Below are 22,436 nucleotides of genomic sequence, written 5' to 3'. Positions count from 1 at the left end.
CTCAACACTGCCACTGCTCAGATTGAAATTAGCATCTTTTACAATGAAATACCAGTTGCTGTCACAAACACAGACATGACAGCTGGAGAGAGAGGCCTGTTTATCCGGTTATTCTTCATGTCTTCCATTCATTATGGCTTATTAAGATGTGTACTGTAAGTTCCTGAATGAGGAGACACTGAGTTTTTGCACAGTGATTATCATTTGAATAGAGGCCTCATGAAGACAGTCTCCAAGTGGGGGAGGAGTGATGAAGGTCAAAAATATAAAGTGTCATCCAATAAGCATCTTTTTGAAACTGTAATCATTTGTTCTACAAAAACAAGTCTTCATAAGATGGCTTTTTCTTGCTCTCATAATTCAAAACACTTAGAACCATTTTGAGAAGAGTTCGATGATGGTGACTCAATGTGCACTGATGACCTGCCACGTGACAGGAACTGTGCTACATCTATCCACATGTCATCTCATAACACAGGTAGTAAGAATCCACTTTACAAAAAGATGTCAAGTTAGTGGACCAAACTCTTGAGCTTTTACACAGATGTAGGCATCCCAAAGATGCTACTTTTAAAAACTACCCTCATATCATTTCAGAAATCATTTTGTAAAAAATCAGACTTTACAGTTATTTTTGTTGTCTAGAGATAATATAGAGGCAAAAATAAACATAGTCTCTCTATTCTTCAGAAATAGTTGTAGCTACCACTCATTGTGTCCCCTTTGTGGTAGGGAAGGTGCAAAATGCTTTATGGATAATCAAATGCAGTTCTTTTGAGATCGGCCTTAACTGTCATTTTTGAAATGAATGAACTTAGAGATTATCAGGAATTTAAGTAACTTGCTCAAGGAGAGGCAGGAATAGTGCTTTTTTTTTTTGAGATAGTCTTACTCTGTTATACAGGATAGAGTGCCATGGTATCAGCTTAGTTCACAGCAACTTCAAACTTCTAGGTTCAAATGATCCTCCTGCTTCAGCCTCCTTAGTAGCTGGGACTACAGGTGCCTGTCACATGCCAGACTTGTTTTTTCTATTTTTAGCAGAGACAGGGTCTCACTCTGGCTCAGGCTGGTCCTGAACTTATTATTATTATTATTTTTTTTTATGGTTGGGGATTCATTGAGGGTACAATAAGCCAGGTTACACTGATTGCAATTGTTAGGTAAAGTCCCTCTTGCAATCATGTCTTGCCCCCATAAAGTGTGACACACACCAAGGCCCCACCCCCTACCCTGGTCCTGAACTTATGAGCTCAAGAGATCCTCCTGCCTCATCCTCTCAGAGTACTAGGATTGCAGTTGTGAGCCATGGGACCTGGCCTAGGAACAGTGATTTAAAGCCAGCCAGATGCCAACATGTGTGGGCTGAACCCCCACCCAAAGCTACAGTAGCTTATAATAGGAGGGAGGAATGACACACACATCCTCAGGAAATGGGATGGCTCACAGTAGTGCCTCTCAACATGTTAATCCTGCGCCAGCAGCATCTGAACCTAGGCTGTGCGATTCCTGAGACACTACACATAACTATTGCCCAGTGCTGCTCTGTGCTTTCCAAGTGGGTTAAGGAATTTACATTTCACTTTATAGCTAAAGTGGAATTACTGGCAATTATTTAGTATTCTTCTTCCACTTGTCCCCAGTGCCACCAAACCCAGTGAATTCACTTAGGCACTAAGATGCTGTTTGCCAGTGAAGAAAAGGTTGTAAGCTGGGTCAGAGACAGGACGACGCTAAGGCGTCTCATTCCATCTTCCTGGGCACACAGGAAGAGAAAGTCCCCAGCCTCCCTTGTCATTATTTTGGGGTCCCATGGCAGGGTTTTGGCCAATGAGAGCCATTTTCAGTATTAATTTAAAAAGGTTTTGAGAGATGCTCTGCACTTTCTGTCTTGCTCCTCTGCTGACTCTGAGGAAAGATTTCTGCCCTTAGAGGTGGCAGAGCCACAGTTGGAAGCAGCCCAAACTTCTGAGTCATTGGTTAGAGAGAAAGCACTCAGAGGGACCACTGGACAAACTGATCTATGGCATGATTAAGAAGTAGATGACTACTGCGTAAGCCACGAGCCGTGGTGTTTTTGTTATAGGAGCTAGCATATGTATTACTCCACTATGCTAACAGTTCACACTTTATCCCTGGTAATGGCTTTGAACCCTCAGATTGCACCCTTATCCCTTTCCCATGTATAACAGGCTTCAACCATCCACTATGGTTCCTACAGATTGAGAATGTAATCTGGCTGGAATTCATCCTCCATCTGCCTAATGACTACGAGACATAGCAACTCAAAACCCTTGGGAATCCTGTCCTAAAACTAAGGGGATTACTGAAGGACGTACAGTCTCATTAAAAAGTTAAACATCCCCCTGGGAGGAAGAGAATAGATTGACAATAATTTTATGATAGAAATTTAAACAAAAACAATGATGACTAGAACGTAACAGTAGAATGAAGAGACAAACAGATTCTTTCAGTATTCTGAAGAATAGACAGTAGGCATTGCTAAGCAACATGAATTGCAGTGACCACCAAAGCAGTATCGAGGCACTTTGGCAGAGTGACAGGGAGACAGGAGAAGGACAGTGTATGGTACCTACAAGATCAATGTCCAGTCCTATGTTAGACTACTGTGTGACTGCCAGGAAGGTCACTTAAACTCACTGGTGATGCCTTAGTGCTTGAGTCAATATAAATAGTTGGTTAACAACTAATGAGCTATATTGGTGGAAATGCCACCTTTATCTTCATTCTTTAGTCATCTATTTAAATCTTCAGCTTATATCAGCTGGAGGAGATATAAGCCAAATTATATTGTGATAACCTATACTGTGAGACAGATAAAAACATTCAATTTTGATAGTTTGCCCTTCTTTTGTAAAAATATTGTCCTATGCATGTGGCAATTTAGGAGTTTATACATTCTCTGGCCTAATTGGGGATGTTGCTGTGTTTTATTCTTTAGTGTTGGTTTTGAGAGAGGTGCATGAATGAAGATGTTCTAATTCTCAGTACAGAACCCCTAGGTCCTGAATCTGTAGATGCCAATGGAAAAATCATTGCCACTGTACTGTGTAGGAGTTAGTCTTTAAAAAGCACATGCCAGCAACAGTGAAAAGGGCTTACTTCTTTACACAGCAGAAACAGAGTAGAGTCATTATGGAATCTGTAGGAAACATTCATTAAGAACTCAAATTCTTCCTAAATTGCCTACTGCTTGGATGCCTCATATTCATACAGCTGAACCTGGGAAGACATATTCAGGAGTCACTGTGCTCTAGGTTCAACTTGTAAAAGAGTATTTCAAACTACTCTTTATGAATTTCTCTGGTTTTCTCTAGGAAAACACCAATTTCTAGGGCCTAAATTCACCTGCTCATTGTGGATTTGGGTTGGGTATGCTGGGAGGAGGCAGATGGTAACATTTTAACAGGAGATATTTTTAGCTGGCAGGGCACAGAGAACAGATTGGCAAAAATGCGGCCTATTGCCTAGAATTCAGAAATGGACACCATGGTTAGTTGTTCTGGTAATTCCAATGTTTCTAACAGCCATTCCTAAAGCAATCATTTAAAGAGTATATATTTTAACCCCTGCCGTCTTCAGTCTTACAAGCATAACCCACATGCAGTTTAAAAATAAATTTACTTCCCCCAGTGCATCACAAAGCTACGCCTAGATTCTGAGCAAAAAGAAAATGTAGTTATTCATATTTCTAAAAGACTGAATTTTTTTCCTTTTGCCACACAATGCTGCTTTACAGTCCTACAAAGCTACACTTAGATGCCAAGGAATGGAAAGAAAAGGTAGTTATTCACATTTTTGAAATGCTGATTTTTTTCCCCCTCTTTCATTCAATCCTGTCATTACTCTCTCAGCCCCCTTCTTAGTTTTCCTTTTTCCTCTCTTCTTTGTAGTCACTCTCTCTTTCCCCTCACCTTTGACCTTTGCAGTTTTTTCTTTCCTGAAATGGTTGACATCTGGATTTCTCATCCATCTTTACCCATGTGGATAGAATAATGAGCCGACTATTAAGAGTGTGGACTTAGAACATTCTTGGCATGGAATCCACATGGGGGAATGTTTCAGGGATGTCATAAAGCCCCTGACCACTGCATCTGTGTGTCTCCCCCATTCAGAGTGGGGAACTTTGCGCCATCAGCAAGGACAATAGTAATTGGCTTTGAAGAAGGTTATTATTCAGTGGAAGGAAGAGAAGATAAATACCTGAGTCAGCAACCATCACTGGTGAGAATACCATCAAACACTGTGCGTGAATGTAATTTAACATAGGAGAGAACATCAGAATCTTGCGGAAGAGTAGAGAAATCTATGGCTAATCGAGGTCTCATTCATAAAGAGAAACTTTAAATTATCTTTTGGGAAAAGCATCAGAAATGATTCACAAGAAATATAGTTTACAGTTTCCTCAAGATATGGAATTATACAATACACGCTTGGCAGAAATTGTCCCTGAGAGTAAGGAAAGTGACATGTTTGGTACGAAAAGTCCACAGTTTAATTCAAAAACATTATTGAGACCCAAAATGTTCCACTGGATGAAAAAATAACACAATAGGAAATAAATTATAGTCAAGGGAAGGGTTGTTGGTAGATAGATCTGAAAATACGAAATAATACATGTGAAACTAAAATTTGCAAAGGCAAGGCTATATGTGCCCAAGAAGTACCTTTATTGCTATAGTCATGAATTAATAAGACTATATTTGAGGGCCAGGCATGGTGGCTGACATTTATAATCCTAGCACTCTGGGGGGCCGAAGTGGGTGGATTGCCTGCCTAAGCTAAGGAGTTCAAGACCAGTCAGAGCAAGAACGAGACCCTGTCTCTAAAAATAGCTGGGCACTGTGGTAGGCACCTATAGTCCCAGCTTCTTGGGAGGTTGAGGCAAGAGGATCATTTGAGCCCAAATGGATCCCAAGAGGATCATTTGAGGTTGCTGTGAGCTATGAGGCCATGGCATTCTATGATAGGTAACAAAGTGAGACTCTGTCTCAAGGGGAAAAAAAAAAGAAAACAAGAAAACTAAAAGAGCAAAAGTGACAACTGGAAGGGGACAACTAATACTATTTAGCCAAAAAAAAATTGTTAGCAACATGTAGATCTGAAAAGCAAGAAGTGCGTTGTCTATGAATTTCTCAAAGTCTCTAAAGAGCTACTTACAGAGGTTTTCCTCCTAACTATTGAGAAAACTCTAGATTATTCTGGAGCAGGCCCTGGCAGGAGAAGATAGAAAAGAGATAAGATATAATATAGCTTCTCCAAAGATAATCGTTATTTTAAATTAATTGACAACATCTCATCTCCTTAATCATAGCTGTTTTGAAAACTAGTCACTGTACACACTTAGAATTCCTTTGACATAACGCATAGCCCCTTTTGCCTTGGAACCAGAGAACTCATGTTTCACAGCGGTGGTGTTTTTGCTTCTGTATATTCTGATAGTGATAAATCAATCTGAGGAATGTTAGACCTGGGATTGTGCATCAACATTTGTTGGCAAAAACTTCCTTGCCAGCACTTCTTCCTGTCCCTTGTTCTCACACACACAAATGTACAAAGTCACAGGAGCTCTGAAGGAACAGAGAGCAAGAGCAAGAATACGATAGATGGGCTATTGAGTTCTCTGGTATACATAGCAGAAGGTGAGCCCAGCACTGGTCTGGTGGGCACAGCACCTCAGTGGCCCCAGGGGACATGCAAGCAGGAGCTGAAAGGAAAAGGGAGGGTGGAAGAAGACTAGTTTCCACGCGTGTGTATCTGGACTTCACTTTTGAGGCTTCCTTTTTCTTTGAAAAACTGAATTGCTAGATCCCAGACACGCCTGTATTCAAGTCAGATATCAAAAGCACTTACCTACTCAACTAAATTATTTTGGATCATTTATAATTTCAAATAAACCTGACCTCGTCTGTTTTCTCAATTAGTGCAGGTAATGATAATTGAGTTAAACTATGTAATTAATCTCATATTTTACCTAGAATCACTGTTTTTTACAGAACCACCAAGAGAAACATGTGTGTCAAACTTGCATTTTAATATCTTTGTGTTCCTTGAAAATTCTACTTGCACTCATAAATAAAGAATACTTGTCAGAAGCTGTGCTTTTCAGTTTTTTAAAAAACATTTTTTTCTGGGTTCCTTCCATAAATCGTTTATTGTTCAATATGTCTATAACTTTTCAATGTAGTCACTTATTTTTGATGCCTTCATTTTGGCTTAAATATTTCTTTTACCCAGAACCATTTATATATAAGGTTTCTTTTTATCTCAAAGATGCAAGAGTTTTTGGCTTCTTCCATAGGGCATTAATAATGGTGGGGTCAAGGTGGGGAAGAGAAAGTAGCAGATCCTTTTAACTTAAAAACTGCACATTATAATAAAAATAACTCATAACAATGATGCATTTCCTCTCTTCCCTTCTGATAAATAAGGCCATGACTTAGTGGTCACTCTTTTTCTCTTCTACACACCACTTACTCTCGCCCTAGTTATTCAGATACCTCAGCCAAGGACTTCTAAACATTCTCCAACTTAAGGTCAGCTACACCTCACAGAATTATAAATGGGATAGAGATGGATGCCAATGCCACAATGACTTCTGACTCACACTGACTCAAAGAACGCGGAAAACCCAGGGCCACAATCTTGGCAGCAGTACTTGCCTGGTGCATTCTTCAACACTCAGGACCTGCTTGGTTTTAAGTTCGATGAATCTAGAAAGGGTGGCACTTCTGTTTTTTCCCCCATGTCCATTCTAGTCTATTTAGGTCAAATCCCCTGAAAAACCTATCGGATCCTATATTCTGGATAGCGCCTGCAGGAATGAAGACCAGATCTCCTGTTCGTACTACATGCTCCGTACTTCTTAGAGTTGTAGAGATGTTTCCCGTAATTCATTAAGAAGACATCTGGGTTCTTGATTTCCCATCATGAAGCATATTAAGAACATTTGTTTTATAAAGAATGTTTTCCCCTAAGAAATACCACAAAAACCTAGGGGGAAAACATCAAGTGCTAATCTCCATTCCACTTCACAAGATCATATAAATGTTCTTCAAGCCGCACTCTGACATGAAGGAATGGTACCCTGATGAGTAAATGTTATGGTAAGAGCCTCAGCAAGGCAGTTATTTTAGACATGTGCATGGGCGGGCTGTGGCGGGCTGCCAACAGCTTGCACAAAACGATTTCATTAAGAGCAGATGACCCTGATCACTGACAGGTGAAAAACCAGCTTTTCCTCAGTTTTGCCCAACAAAGCCTCCTGCCTCTTGGCAAAATAACTGTCCCACTGAGAGCTGCATGAGATGCCATTTTAAGTCCTATGATAAGTGCTTGGGTCCCTTCCTACACCTGCTCTGATGCTTTGCAAGAATGAGAAACATAGACTTATGGACTTCCATAAACATTTAAGTACATGTAAGTGCCAGGGAAGAATAACTTCAGAAAGCAAATGCTGAACTACGTTTTAAGGTTTTTGCTGATTATTGTCTGAAATAGCGGGTATGAAGCAGCACTTCCTAAGAAGAGGAATTAACCAGATTCAATTTGCAAAGTTAAAGTTAACCTCAACTAAATCATTATTCCAAACAGGCACTCTACTACCTTGGAGAGGTTTTTCAGTGTCTTTTTGGCACTGAAATAAGAAAAGCAGAGAAAGTGTTTTCAAAATATTTGGTTTTATGAAATATCCAACAAGATAATCACAAGACAGAAGATAGTCCAACAAGATAATCACAATCAAAGAAAGAATGACCCAAATGATACAATTATCTAAAAAAACCTGACCATTAGAATTTCCTGCATTTATAGAAATGAGAGTTATCAATCTTGTTTTACAGCAGTACTCTGTCTCCTGGAGCCTAGGTTCTAATCCCCTAATTTGCAGAATAGGATTTGAAATGCCATTACCAATCTTTCTTTTATGGATTAAAAAAAAAAACACCTTTATTACCCTATTTTGCTCATTTAATTAAAGTCAGCTCATGACAATCTACACTATCTGAAGGGAGTAACATCATGGATAATAGAAAACAGAAAATTTTTAAAAATGATGTATCTCAATTTGGGGAGTTTTCTTAGGTATTATATTTGCATTTAAATAGCCATATGTCTCAAACTCTAGATATTGGCAACATTTCAAACTAAATAGAGCACCCCTCCTGGAAGGATAAGGATAAGATGGGTATACTATAGTAGTTACAAGATAGACTTTGTAATTTTGAACAAACTCAGGTTCAGTAGTGAGGCTAGAATTACTAGCCAGGTGATCTCAGGGTAACTTTGCTCCCCAGGGGACATTTGGCAATAGTCAAAAGACATTTTTTGTTGTCCCCAAGTGGGAGGATATTATTGGCGTCTATGAGTAGAAGCCAGGGATTCTGTTAAATGTCTTATAATGCATAGGGCTCTCCTCTCTCAAGCAAAGATTTAGCCTGCAAAATATCAGTAGGAAAAACAAGGTTGAGAAACTCTGCTCTAGAAGAAGCAGTGTACTGAGTGGTTAAGGCTACAAACGTGGGAGACGGAGTCTTGCCCACGGTGACCACTTAACCTTGTGCCTCAGTTTCTGCAACTAGGCAATGATGATAACAATACCAACTTCGCAGATAGGATAAGTGAGCTAATGCACTTGAAGCATTCCACACGGAGTCTGGCTTTAATCCACAGAGGTCAGGATTAAATAAATGGTTACTTTTATTGCTCTGTCCTGTTTTCTCTCTGAATGCTACACATTATAACTGACGTGAGGGAAATATATAGATGTATCCAAAGAAATGTACAGCACTTTTGTATCATGTAGAAATCTGTTGTTTTCTGTGTTTAAAGAAACAACCCTGACCAATTTGATTCTAGATGTTAGCCAGCTCCATGAATGGGATTATGTCCTCTGGGTTAGCTGCCCGAAGTATTCCACTGAGATGCTAACTGCCAAATGGATTAATATTTTTTTTTCTTTTTTTTTTGGTTTTTTGGCCGGGGCTGGGTTTGAACTCACCACCTCCGGCATATGGGACCGGCGCCCTACTCCTTGAGCCACAGGCGCTGCCCAGGATTAATATTTTAATGACTACTCAAAGACTTTATTTTAAAATATCAGTATCCCTCATATCTTTAGACTGAAATAAATAAATGTTCCCAATATTTCAGAGATGAAAGTATAGGATAAGGGTAAAGGTAGATACAACAATAACACTTCAAAACTATAATGTTAATAATGATATATTTTGATTGCTAGGCACTATTTGCTTTCAAGGCAATTTGATATTGACAACACAAAAATGTTACTTAAGCTTTATAAGACCAGCATCCTCCAGTGTTCTTGCCAGTTTGTGCAAAGTATAGGCATAGATTTAGATTCTTATTTAATATCCCAAAAGCTTATAAGAGACATGCTCTCAAGTGGTGTTTGCTTTCAATGATGTAATGATGGTGCCTTTGCAAATTTATACTCCAGAAGAAGTCTTTGATGCAGAGATTCAGGTATTTGAAAAAGAGAGATACTGGAAATTGTATTGTTACTTGCATTAGAAAATGAAGATAAGATGTAATGGATTGTGAATGTCTGTGTCTTCCACAAACTCATACGTTAAAATCCTAACCCCCATGGGATGGCATTGAGAGGTGGGGCTTTGGGCAGATAATTGTTTCATGAGGGTAGATTCCTCATTAATTGGATTAGCATCCTTATAAAAAAGACCTCAAAGATCCCTCCTGCCCTCTTTCTCTCATGTGAGAGGACAATCGGAAGATGGCCATCTGTAACCTGGAAGAAGGCCCCTCCCCAGAACTGGATCATGCTGGCACCCTGATCTTGAACTTCTACCCTCTAGGACTGTAAAAAATAAGTTTCTGTTGTTTATTAGTCACTCAGTCTATGATATTTTGTTAGAATAGCCCAAACAGACTAAAACATGAGAGAATAATAGGGCCTGTGTGTGGGGTGGGCATGGGGGCGGCTGCATCAGGCAGGTGATTTCTCCGAGTCCTTGTCTGCCTTCAGCAGTGGTAGACAGGTGATACTGCCCACGCTACTTGCCTGTTCAAACCATTTGCATAGAAAACCGTCTTCTTAGATGTAAAGACTGAATGTTCATTTCTATCTGTTTTGATACCCTCATTCTAGTGCTACTCATTTTTTCAAATTAACAAATATATATATATATATATATATATATATGGTACCTTTGCAAATATACATGAAATCACTTCTAAATGAAATTCCTTTGTCCAATTTCTAATTAAATTGCTAAATAAAAAATAAGTCTGTTGGTTTAAAAACAAATTATGGTAAGTTATTCATAATATGCACAATTTAACCCTTTATTAGCACTAGGTAATTGGTTCAAAGACACTAACTTTATCAAATGAAAGAAAGAGATAATGAATATGATATAAAATGGACATTATTCCTTCAGGAAAATATTTTCTTAATAGCTTTGAATCAAAGATTTTTTAAAAATGTATCTAAATTATTTATATTCATGTGCACATTATAATGTCTGTCAAACAATTTATATAAGCTGCTATTTAATAAGCTGTCTTTTAGACTATTGGTGGAAAATAGAAATCAAAGTTTGATTTCGCCCAAAGATAACCAGCTGGAGAACAAGACAGCCGTACTGCCACCATCTTTTCCCTGCTATTTTAACCACAACCTTAACTCTAATCCTAGTAAACAACTCTCCCTGGGAACAAGGGATAATTGAATCTTCCTGCTAATGCTATCTTGGTTTTCTCCTGACTACTAGCTCCCAATTATGCCAATGTATTACACTATGTCCTTTTCTCTGGGAAGATACTAAAACCACCTTTTTCATTTAGCTAAGGTCAGATCTTAGAAAAAGAAGGCTGACGATCTACATAAAGACATTTTAGTTCCAAAAAAGCACCTGGTTTTCCTCTTGGGTAGAAGGGGAACATACTCTTATTTCAGTTATAAATCAGGTGCAGGAGCAAATAAGCCTAAGTGTATTGGCCACAGAAATTTCAATGTGACGTATTAAGGGTTACATTTCAGCCCTCCTGCCAGATGTTGAACACAGAATTGCAGTTGCATGGTTGGGCTTCACTATTTGGTCACTTTGTCAAGCAAACTTCTGTAACAACCAGATGTAGCCATTGCCTTGGAATGAAATTATCATTTTATTAATTAACCTTTAATTAGTTGACATAACAGAGAACATCTAATAACTTAGTTATGACTGATCTGATTAAGACTCAGTACTTAGAGTGTAAAATCAGTTCGTGTGACTACTTGTAAATAATCAGCTTTAGGTAGATAGTATCACCTAGATGAAAAGATATTGTGCATTTTTAACAACTTATAAACACACAAACACATTCAATAGTTAGATAAAACAACAATAAAGCCTTTAACTTAACATTTTCTTGCTTTTCTTACCTCCTTCATGTTCACACCAGAATATTGCCAATAATTGTTACCATTGGTCAAAGGAATATCTTCCTAATTGAAGGTAATAATATAAAGTAACAAAGACCATTCAAGTATTTGACTTTAAATAGTACAAATTCAGCTAACTTGAAAATTTCATTGATTCAATTTTTTTTTCCTTATTTAAAAAATCAAATGAAAACCTATTTATTAAGAATCTATTATGAGCCCAGAAGACCAAAAATCACATTATAACGAAGATATTTGTACCAGAATGTTTATTGCAGCCCAATTCATAATTGCTAAGTCATGGAAAAAGCCCAAGTGCCCATCGATCCACGAATGGATTAATAAATTGTGGTATGTGTACACCATGGAATATTATGCAGCCTTAAAGAAAGAAGGAGACTTTACCTCTTTCATGTTTACATGGATGGAGCTGGAACATACTCTTCTTAGTAAAGCATCTCAAGAATGGAAGAAAAAGTATCCAATGTACTCAGCCCTACTATGAAACTATTTATGGCTTTCATACGAAAGCTATAACCCAGTTATAACCTAAGAATATGGGGAAGGGAGAGAGGGTAGGGAGGGAGGGGGTAGGATGGGCAGAGGGAGGGTGATTGGAGGGATTACACCCGTGGTGCATCTTACAAGGGTACATGTGAAACTTAGTAAATGTAGAATATAATTGTCTTAACACAATAACTAAGAAAATGCCAGGAAGGCTATGTTAACCAGTGTGATGAAAATGTGTCAGACTGTTTATAAAACCAGTGTATGGTGCCCCATGATCGCATTGATGTACACAGCTATGATTTAATATTAATAAAAATAAAAAAAGAATCTATTATGAGTAAGATTTTAACTAGGAGCTATAAAACTATAAAGAAATATCTCTTCCATGCAAGATACCTTTACAGATTACTCTTTGCAGGTAATAACATTATTCAAAATATACTCCCAGGGGTCCTCAAACTGTGGCCTGCGGGCCACATGAGGCGATGTGATTGTATTTGTTCCCGTTTTGTTTTTTTACTTCAAAATAAGATATGTGCAATGTACATAGGAATTTGTTCATAGTTTTTTTTTTTTTTAACTGTAGTCTGGCCCTCCAACAGTCTGAGGGACAGTGAACTGGCCCCTGTTTAAAAAGTTTGAGGACACCTGCAAGCTTTTGCTTAGATTGCCAAACATCCAAATCTTTGTATACTAGCAAAGATACCCTCACTTCAGGCAATGCTATGCCTATCTTTACCATTTATATTTTTGCATGGATTTTTTTATGCCAGCCCTAAGTTTTGGAAGAACAAATGAGTGCTATTGCTAAAACTATATATTTTTGAAAGAAGTAATAGTTTGCGGCTTTATTTATTGTTTTTATTATGGCTATTCAATGATATATATCCATACTAGATTTCCTCTCTTAAAAGAGAGGATTCCTCGATCTTACAAAAAATAGAGAATTACATATACCTTGAGATGAAATGGACCATTTCTATTTTGCATTGCACTTGAGTAATGTTTTGAATTGAATGTTCTCAGGGTTCTAAAATAAAGTTAATCCATATGTAATTAGGAACGTCCTTAACTAGACAATCTTGGTTAGCTAAAGATTGGCAGATTATTCTCGCAAACTAGTTAGCAAACCATGGGCAATAATTAAATAAGAGAAGATGAAATTTCACCTTAAAATGGATTGTTGCAATAATTTAATGTAGCAAAATGATTTTCCATTTTTAATTGCTGTACACAGTGCATTTTGTAAAGCAAAATGTTGTCTTCTGAGAGCCAAAATTTTATGCCACTTAACACTTTAGTAAAGAATTCTGCCTTTTGCAATCTTTTTTGATTTGTGATGGACAAAAGAAACTAAAGGTTGGTAAAGCTAGTGTTGTACTTCTTAAAAACAAACTGAGACAAGATGACTATTTTGGAGAAATTAAGTATTTCTGTTTGGGAGACTTTATGACCTTATGTTAATTTATCACACTTTCTATAAGACAATGCTTTTATTCCCAGAACAGTTATACTTAGTATTGACACTTAAAGATGTTCCTTTTTAAATTCAAATAATGAGAACTTTGCTCCATATTCCATGTCAACATGAGGATTCAAGGATTCAACAAGGTTGAATGTAATTAATACATGGTTTTCATTCCCCCTCCCCTTAACATGTACACAGTGCTATCTATGTCCTTTGTTAGAGGTGCCTTCATTTGCAAAAGTCATTTCAGAAGGAGTGAAATGACACTGCCATCTTTCAGTAAATAATAAGTCACAGCCTACTGCCTGTGATAACTGTTTAAAATCACCTGTATCACTTAAAATATGTTTTCTTTTGTCTCCAAATTAGTATGAAAATACAGAGAAGGCTGTTTCTTCAATTAAATGTGAGAGATTAATCACTGTAGGCAATTTGTTTCACAATAGAAAATAATTAAATGTCAAAAATGGAATATTTACTTCTTAAACCTTGTATGAGAAGAAAATACTGGAGAGCACAAAAAACTGGTGCTTCTTTGCATATATTTTGACTGAGTTGACAGAATGGTTTACACCTAACTACAATCTATTAATTAATACTGGAATTACCTAATGAATTGGTTCTTATTATAGTCTCACATGCCATTTTTGGAGAATGAGAAATTTTGTCCACACCTAGAGTAGAACGAGGAGGGAAGATAATGGCATCATCACTGTATCTGAACAGAGTCGCAGTTGCATGGTTCTGGGATATCCCTCTTTGGGGTGGGGGGACTAACCAGGATTCTCCAAAGTACCATCAAAGTAAAACAAGTAAATATAAAAGCGAGAAATGGTTTCTTCCCCTCGCTCTCTCTCTCTGTTGCTCTTCTTTTCACCACTCTGCACTACCGATTGCAGCACCACGACATCAGAATGAACAATTAACTGTCTAATTATTCTGGTCACACCAGCCCACAAAGAAATCTTTATTCCGTGTTTACAGCAATCTTTGGCAGAGGCTGTCTTGCTGTTTCTAAACTAAGAAGAACTGCCCTTTGGCTCCTCTCGGCATCAGCTGCCTTGGTTTCAGCCCTGGGTGCCAATAATCAGACTTCTTTTTCTTCCAAAGTGGACTTTTTTTTTAGGGTGAAAAGACCTATTCTCATCACCCCCCGTATATTCTGGCTGATTTATGCTCTTGCCACTGCAGCTCTTCCTTCCGTATCTCTTTACGTTTCTCCTCTCTCCATAGAACACCACCAGGCAAAACCCCATTTTAATTCCAAAATTGTTAAAAATGCTTAGCCACACAGTGCTCACTACTATGAGGAATGAAAAATACAACTACTGGTTTATGGCGAGAGGGAAGTCAAGGAAATCCCTCCTGCTTTTCTAAGCTGCTGATTTTCTAGCTCAAAAGGCATTCAATAACTTCTCTCCCAGGGGAAAACACACCCACTGATCAGTGGCTCTCTTGATTGTTTCCTACTATTTGCTTAGATTTGCCAACAGCTGCAGGTCTTTCAGAAGCATCAGAACTTGGGAAATATTTATAAATACATAAGGGTCTAAGAGAGTACTTCTAAGTGTCTTTGGAGATGGCAAGGGAAAACTTACCACACTATGATAGATGAGAGAGAAGTTAATACTAATTCAAAGGTGAGAAGGAGGCAAGGCATTTACCTGAGGGAGGAGAGAAAAACACCTGAGTTACCCTTCTTTGGACCATCTGATGGAGTCCCCATCTGAATCTGAGAATGGAGGACAACCAGTGGGGGGTCTCTTAGCCTAAACTGCTCAACTGGTTTTTCCAGCAGAATGCTCTGCAGGGATGATGGCATCTCTCTTCCCATGCCAGACTCCAAACCCTACATGATGGTTCCTCTAACAACCCTTCCATCTCTCCTCTTAGCTCTCAACACTGACTATAGTCACATTTTCTTTCCGGTGAAAACGGGGTTATAAAATTTTACAGGGCAGAAAGGTAGAAGGGGGCGGTTCAGTAGTATAAACACTGATTAAATTCCCCGGCAACTCGCCCCAAACAAAGGATAATTTTTCTACAAGTATGCACAAGAATGTCAAGAATGCTAAGTCATTTTTATGTTTGTACTTTCCTTTTCCATTTTAATTTTACACTGCCACATGGCACACATGCTAAAAATATGTCTTCTTAACCTGCCGTGTAGCAAACTTTTCACAAAGCATTAAACTGGCATATTTTATAGACTGTCCTTTCCCAGGATGCTCAGAGCATTTTTTTGGATGCAAAATTAGATCATCGTGTAACAACTGTCCTATTAGAAAGGCATGGCTACTCATGTATCAGCAAATGGGGAAATCAGAAGCACTGAAAGGAAAGGTCACCCCAAAGTCAGTGCCTGCGGCATCAGTAGACTCTGAGAACTTGGTCCACAGACTCAGTAGACTCTGAGGGTGCTATTCCGACTTGTAATACTTTCCTCTTGCTCTTCATTTGCCTTTTTTTCCTCGGGCAGGAAAGGATGTGGCCAGCTTGGAGGCTTGACCTTATCTCCTGCGCTCAGCTTAACTCTGCCACTGTTTTCCCACACCCAGGCCTTAATTTCTGCTTCATCAGGAGGCCAAACCTGAACCCTGGAGATGTGACCCAGGCAAGAGGGGGCAACCACAGGTGCCCTCGTGGCTTCCTGCATGGTTGGGAGCTGAAGCTGCTGTGGCCGAGGAGCATGTTTAGTGGGATTGCAAGGGGCACACTTTTCCACGTTGTGTGAATATATGAAAGGGGAAAGCTGGGTCAGTATGGGGTTCCCAGTGGCTGTGCCTCCAGGGTCAGAGCCGGAGGCTGAGGAATGTGAGCAGCTAGGATCCTTATATCCACCTGTATGCGGAGTGCAAACACCCTGGAGATGCGACTTTTTGTTGTTCTTAGGTTGATTTCGTTCCTTCGTGGGGGCCCTCGACACCATCACAGCTCTAAGGGGAGAATTTCCTTTGGTGACAAGCCAGACATTAGCGACTATAGGATATCAAGGGACATTTCATTTGCGGGCATGCAGACTCAATTTCCAGGCAATTTATAACAAGCAGGAAAACCAAATCCTTACTGGTGTTCATGGCAATAACAGCACTAATAACAATCATGGTAACACCACAGTCAATTCGGAATCTACCAGTCATGCAACATCCCAGTTTTCTGGTCCTAGCTCTTCTTACTTCCTGCCTAGGCTCAGCAGAGCAAAACAAAACAAAACACAACACAAGCCTCTGGCGCTGCCTCCGGGCCGTCCTCCAGGTTCCAGCCCCCACTCCTGCCCCTGAGGCGGATCTCCAGGCAGAGGCTCGGCTTCAGCGTCAGCGCAGCCCGCTGCTAAGTCTCTGCTATGGCCAAGGGCGGGCTAGGACTCCGGGGTAACATTTTCTTCACAAATCTAAAACTTTCACCCGATCTGACCCCCGCACCCCCGCTCTCCCCCCATTGCCACTACAACAAGCAAACCCCAAACAACCCGCGCGCAATTCAGAGCCTTCCTGGGAGTGTCAGGGCCCGGAGACAGGACATCCGGGGAGTTGGCGATGTCCGGCAGGTGGCAGGGACGCGAATCGCCACCACATTCTCCTCCCACTGCCCCGCGCAGGCGGGGGCGCCGCACGAGGCACGCACCCGGGATCGGCCCGGTGGGTGCCCTGCGCCTCCCTCCTCTGAGCCTTAGTCTCCGGTCCCCTCACCGCGCGTATCTCCGCGCCAGGAACGCGGCCACCCTGTCCCCTCTGCGGCCGGAGGGAGGCGCCGCCGCCCGCAGGGCGAGCTCGGGCGAAGCAGAGCCCGGGAGCCCCCGCAAGCCGCGCTCTTGGGTCCCCAGTCGCCGTCCCCAGGCGCGTGCAGCCCCGGTTCCGGTGCGCCGAGCCCTAACACCTGCCCCGCTGTGCCCCCTCTTCCCCGCTCCTAGGGAGCCGCTCCACCAGTCCGGCCAGCCCCCGAAGTCCGGGGAAGTCGAACTCAGACCGGCCCGTAGCCTCGCCGAGGCGGTGAGGAGTTGCGGGGACCGAGCGCCGCGCCAGGGGCAGCTTAGCCCAGCGCGCGGGCTCTTGGCGCCCGCGACACCCTGCGCCCAGAGCCCGGGGACAGCTGCACGGGGCCCGATCCGAGCCTCCGCTTTACCTGGCACGACTGGCGACTCTCCGGAGACCTTCAGTCCAGACTCCTCCAGGGCGGGCGTCCAGCTCACATCGCTGCCTCCCCCACCGGGCTGTTGGTGTCCCGTTGGGTCCCTTTGCCCCGGCTCGCAACGTTGTCCCCGGCCCCCCACCCCCCGACCCCCTCTGTCAAAAGTGTTACAGCTTTTTCTGTCTTCGGATGTTTTGCAAAGTCTCCGTGCGGTTGCCACAAGTTGGGGAGCACAGCCAGGTGCGACAACCCTCCGACGCCGTGCCCCGCCCTCCCGCCGCCCCCAGCGCTCGCCCGGGCCTGTGAGAAGAGCCGCCTGGTCGCGGTCACCGTCCCCCGAGCACTGCGCGTGGTCCGCGTCCCCTCCCTCGCGCCTTCCCCAGCCGGAGTGGCTGCTGCCTGCCGGTGCCGCGGGTCCTCATTCCCCTGCTCATGAATATTCTGACAGAGGCTAATGCAGTTGAAGTAAATTGAATTAGCCAATTGGTGCCAGGAATGTGCGCTCCTTCCTTCGGAGGAGTTGTCTGGAACCCTACCAGATGAAAGCAATTAACGTCCGGTTGGCACCCCGTGGTTTAGACCCGTGAGGGGCAAAATGGGTTAATTTTTTAAATGCAGTTTAGATACCACATTTAAATGTTTAAACTCCTCTACCGGCTGAGGCAGTAAGAAAATGTTAGGAGGGAGAGAAGGAAGGGGATGTGTAGGCGTTGGGGGTGCCGTATTTACATCTAAACTTTCCTCTGAAGTTGTGACTTATTTTGCATAAGATGGTGGATTCTGGAAGAGGCGGTTGAGGAGAACAGAAAAAGGCAAATGGGATCACAAAAGAGACAAGTAGCCACCTGAATTTAATCTTGACCTTGAGGATGCAGAAGACTAATAATTTTGGAGAGGAAGGGCAGCGAGAGATGATAGACTTGGAGGGAAGCCTCTTTCGTTGGCTTTTAAGAATTTCTCCAAATGCACAGATTTCCTTTCTTTGCATTCATGGAAAAATCATAGACTTTAAGACTTTGAGTTAAGTAAGGATGGGGCAGAGGTACATTAAGGCTCACAAGTTTTAGAGGAGGAAGCTGAGACCACCTCCTTACTTCCCCCCATGAAGACAGTCCCTCAGTTTCTATGATAGATAGGGCCACTCTTTAGAGACTAATTCTCCTTCTACAGTTCAAGTTTTTTTTTCTGGGGCCAAACAAACAAGGTCAACAGAACGTTGTTTCTGTTGTGTCCTGACTCTGTCCAACCATGCTTCCACATTTCTGTTTACAATCTTTAAGTGAGGTGGTTTTAGGATTTCTTCCCCCCCCCAACTGATTTTCCCAATGCAGAAATTATTTTGATTAAATTGATAGGTTACTTCTCTTTGGCCAAATGACCTGTTTAGAAACAGTGGATACAGCTACCCTGTTTCCCGGATTATTTTAAGGTGTGCTCCCAAAGATGCGCTAGGTCTTATTTTCAGATAGGACGTCTTATCTTTCCTGTAAGTAGGTCTTATTTTTGGAGGATGTCTTATTTTGGGGGAAACAGGGTATGTATATAAATAACTGATAAAATTTCCAGGTGTGTGACAATAGAAATGGGTATACCAGTTAAGGCAATTGTGCCATATTTTAATAAGTTTCAATAAGGCCTACAATCAGAACTCATAGGTATAACAGTAGTTATTAACAGTACAGCAGCTAAAGTTTATTGAGAACTCATTATGTGAGAGACATGTTTACATAAATCATCTCATTTAATCTTTCCCAAAACTCTATTAAGTATATTTTTCTCTATTATAATATATGAGGCAGGTGAGGCTCAAAAAGGTAAGCACAGGCGATCCTTGAACAACATGAGGATTAGAGGTTGAAGGTGTTATGCCCAGATCACGAAGTCCCCAAAGAGCACCAGGGAGCCGATTCCGATGCAAAAGCAAAAGAGCGTTTTATTGCAAGCTCGAGCTTGGGCTCCTGGGGACTCCGCTACAATGGATCTAGCCAGGAGCCCTGAGCTCTGTATCAGGGGTATTTTATAGTGTAGTACAGCAAAGTGGGCGTATACAATTTAAACAAAGGGACTGCTTCTGGATTGGCTGCCACTGGTCCTGCCATATGGCCCACTCCAGAAGGCAGTTTCTGATTGGAGGCCAATGACTCAAGGTGGAAAACCGGTGACTCATCAGTTTTGAATAAAATGGCTGAACCCCTAAAATGGCATTGGTCTGGTTCTCTCATTCCCCCCTCTACTTGTAAATTAAAGGGCCCAGTCATGGGCCCTACCCCGACATGTGCATCTTCATCATTTCTTGTTCTGCTAAGGGCCGATATAGGCCTTTAAGAACTAACAGTTGTGCATCACCTACACGTTCTCTCACAAATGTTATGAGCCTGTTGATAATACAGGGGCCTATGGTTAGGAGTAACAGTAATATTACCAGAGGCCCAGCTAATGCTGATATTAGTGTTGTTGACCAGGGGGACCAATTAAACAGGGACTCATACTGGCTCTGACCATTGTCTATTTTGTGCTGGGGCAGGCTTTCTCAGACAAGAGCCATAGATTCTTTCATGACTCCTGAATGATCAGCGTAGAAACAACATTCCTCCCCTAGGGTGGCACACAGCCCACCTTGCTGGAGGAACAGCAAGTCCAGTCCCTTCCGGTTCTGTAAAACTACTTCGGAAAGGGAAGTTAAGGATTCTTGGAGGAGAGTAATAGATTTTTCTAAGTGCTAAATATTCAGATCAATTGCATCCTGCAGGGCACCATAGTTCTTATCCTGGAGGACTAGTGCAGACACTCCAGTCCCAGCCCCAGCTATTCCTAGCCCTAATAAAGTGGCAATAGTGAGAGCTGTAATTACCTCCCGCTTTCTTTTTATTTATTTATTTATTTATTATTATTATTATTATTATTATCATTATTATTTTATTGTTGGGGATTCATTGAGGGTACAATAAGCCAGGTTACACTGATTGCAATTGTTAGGGGAAACAGCCTAAATGCCCACCAACCCAGGAATGGATTAACAAGCTGTGGTATATGTATACCATGGAATACCTCCTGCTTTCTGCGTGGGGCTGGGCTCACAGTGCCAGATAATCTCTGAAGTATTGTACTTTCTTCATGATAGGTTATTTTTGGTATCAGCTGCACCATGACACTGTAATCATTATTCTGATTTAAGATCCCCGCATGCACACAGGGGGCCAGACCTGTTGAGCAGGCCCACCAAACATTACTTGAAGGTATCAAATACTCGGTTCCATTCCACGGAACTGTGATATTACATAGGTGCTGGTGGGATTCAGGTACTGTCCCAATACACACTCCTTTACCTACTACTGTTTGGACAGTGAGTTTAGGGTGGCTCTGATGCCACCGGCAGGTTGATGCTTCACCAGTTGAATACTGTCCAAGGATGGCAACAGCTTCATAATAAGGGGGCTTTACACTAAGGCAGAGCCAACAGGCTGTTGTCAGATCCGGCATGGTCAGATTTAATACCTGATACGTACTAGTGAACAGTTCCCATGTGTGGTCTAGGTATGCATATTGGCTTCTACTGGAATTGGGCAGCGATGAGGACGTCACAGGGGCACGGGTTATTGATCTAGAGAGTATCTGAGCACTTGCTGGGTAAGGGAGGATACTGTTAGGCTCAACTTGGGTGGATTTACCGGGTATCGGGCTATATTCTACTTTTATCTTAATAAATCCCCCCTTGTCGTGTACAGCAAAGTCCATATCCCATCGGGCAGAGCTGTATACATGGAGTCCCCAAATTTTTCCAAATTCCCAAGTGGTGAAGCAATTTTTCCCCAGGCTAGTGAATTGAATGCGCACTAGGTCACATAGTCTTACTTCCCCAAGGACCCTGGTTTGTGGCAATTGTCTCTGTCAGCTGTATGTGACCAAGGACCGGGGCTTCTCTTTACCTCAGTTAAGTCCGGGGTGTTTGGTGGTGTCCACCAGATTTGACCTGTGGATACACAGCTCCAATGTTGACAGAAAAAATAGTCTCTTCCCCCACACTTGTACATGCGGTGACCTGGGCATACATAATATGAGCTGTGTTGGGGGCTCCAGGTACTCTGCGTGAGTCCCACTATTTGATCTAGATCTATATATAAATCTGGGTACCAGGTGCTTTTAGGATGTATACCCCAGGTTGAATTTAACAGCATCCAGTCTGCAGACCGGATGAAGGTGCCCCCAAACATCCCGGGGATGGGTTTCCCATAGACATACCAAGTGACATTATATGGCTGAAGAGGATTGGGTTAATGAAAGGCACACAAAGGGGTACATACAAATAATATTAGCAGTCAGTAGGTGGGGAGCGCTTCAGTTTGAGTTTCAAAGGGTTGCCTTTGGCCTGCTGGATTCTCCATTGTGGAATGAAGTCCTCTTGAATGGCAAACGGGTCTGCAAGTTTTACGTGGGTGTGATGTACCCAGGAAGCAATGCCGTCTACCTTGAGAGCGGTGGGTGTTGCCAGGAGTTTCTTGGTGATGCCTCTTTACGTAGACCCAATCACCAGGCTGGAATTTGTGGGGCTCAGGTACAGGACCAGCCTCGTAAGTAGCCCACAGGCGGGACCAACACTCTTTCTGTACCTGCTGGTAACACCGAAGGGAGAGGAGGAAATTTTCATCATCTGCCTCAGTTACTAAATCTGTGCGAGTGTTGGGAATGACAGGAGGTGGTTTCCCATAAAGTATCTCATAGGGAGTAGCCTGAGCTTATATGGGGAATTCCTAACCTGATACAGGGCAAAAGGAAGGAGAGCCACCCAGTCTCCGCCAGACTTAAGAGTTAATTTAGTCAAGGTCTCTTTTAGGTTCTATTCATTCTTTCTACCTGCCCTGAGCTCTGGGGCCTGTAAGCACAATGTAATTTCCAGGTAGTTCCCAG

General features: G+C 41.8%; 1 protein-coding gene across 2 annotated transcripts in view; it reads right to left on the bottom strand.

Annotated features, from left to right (window-relative positions):
- CDH20 (cadherin 20) overlaps positions 1 to 17,925 on the bottom strand; it is a 220,858-nt gene extending 202,933 nt beyond the window's left edge. The window contains exon 1 of one of the 2 annotated variants that reach the window (XM_053571443.1): positions 17,526 to 17,925. The gene's annotated coding sequence lies outside the window, so the exon portion shown is untranslated. The remainder of the gene's footprint in view (positions 1 to 17,525) is intronic. The other variant, XM_053571444.1, reaches the window with a different exon arrangement.
- Between the last annotated feature and the right edge of the window lie 4,511 nt (positions 17,926 to 22,436).

Source organism: Nycticebus coucang, chromosome 19, assembly GCF_027406575.1.
Source record: "Nycticebus coucang isolate mNycCou1 chromosome 19, mNycCou1.pri, whole genome shotgun sequence".
In the NCBI taxonomy this organism is placed as follows: Eukaryota; Metazoa; Chordata; class Mammalia; order Primates; family Lorisidae; genus Nycticebus; species Nycticebus coucang.
This window is presented reverse-complemented; position numbering and strand designations above follow the sequence as displayed.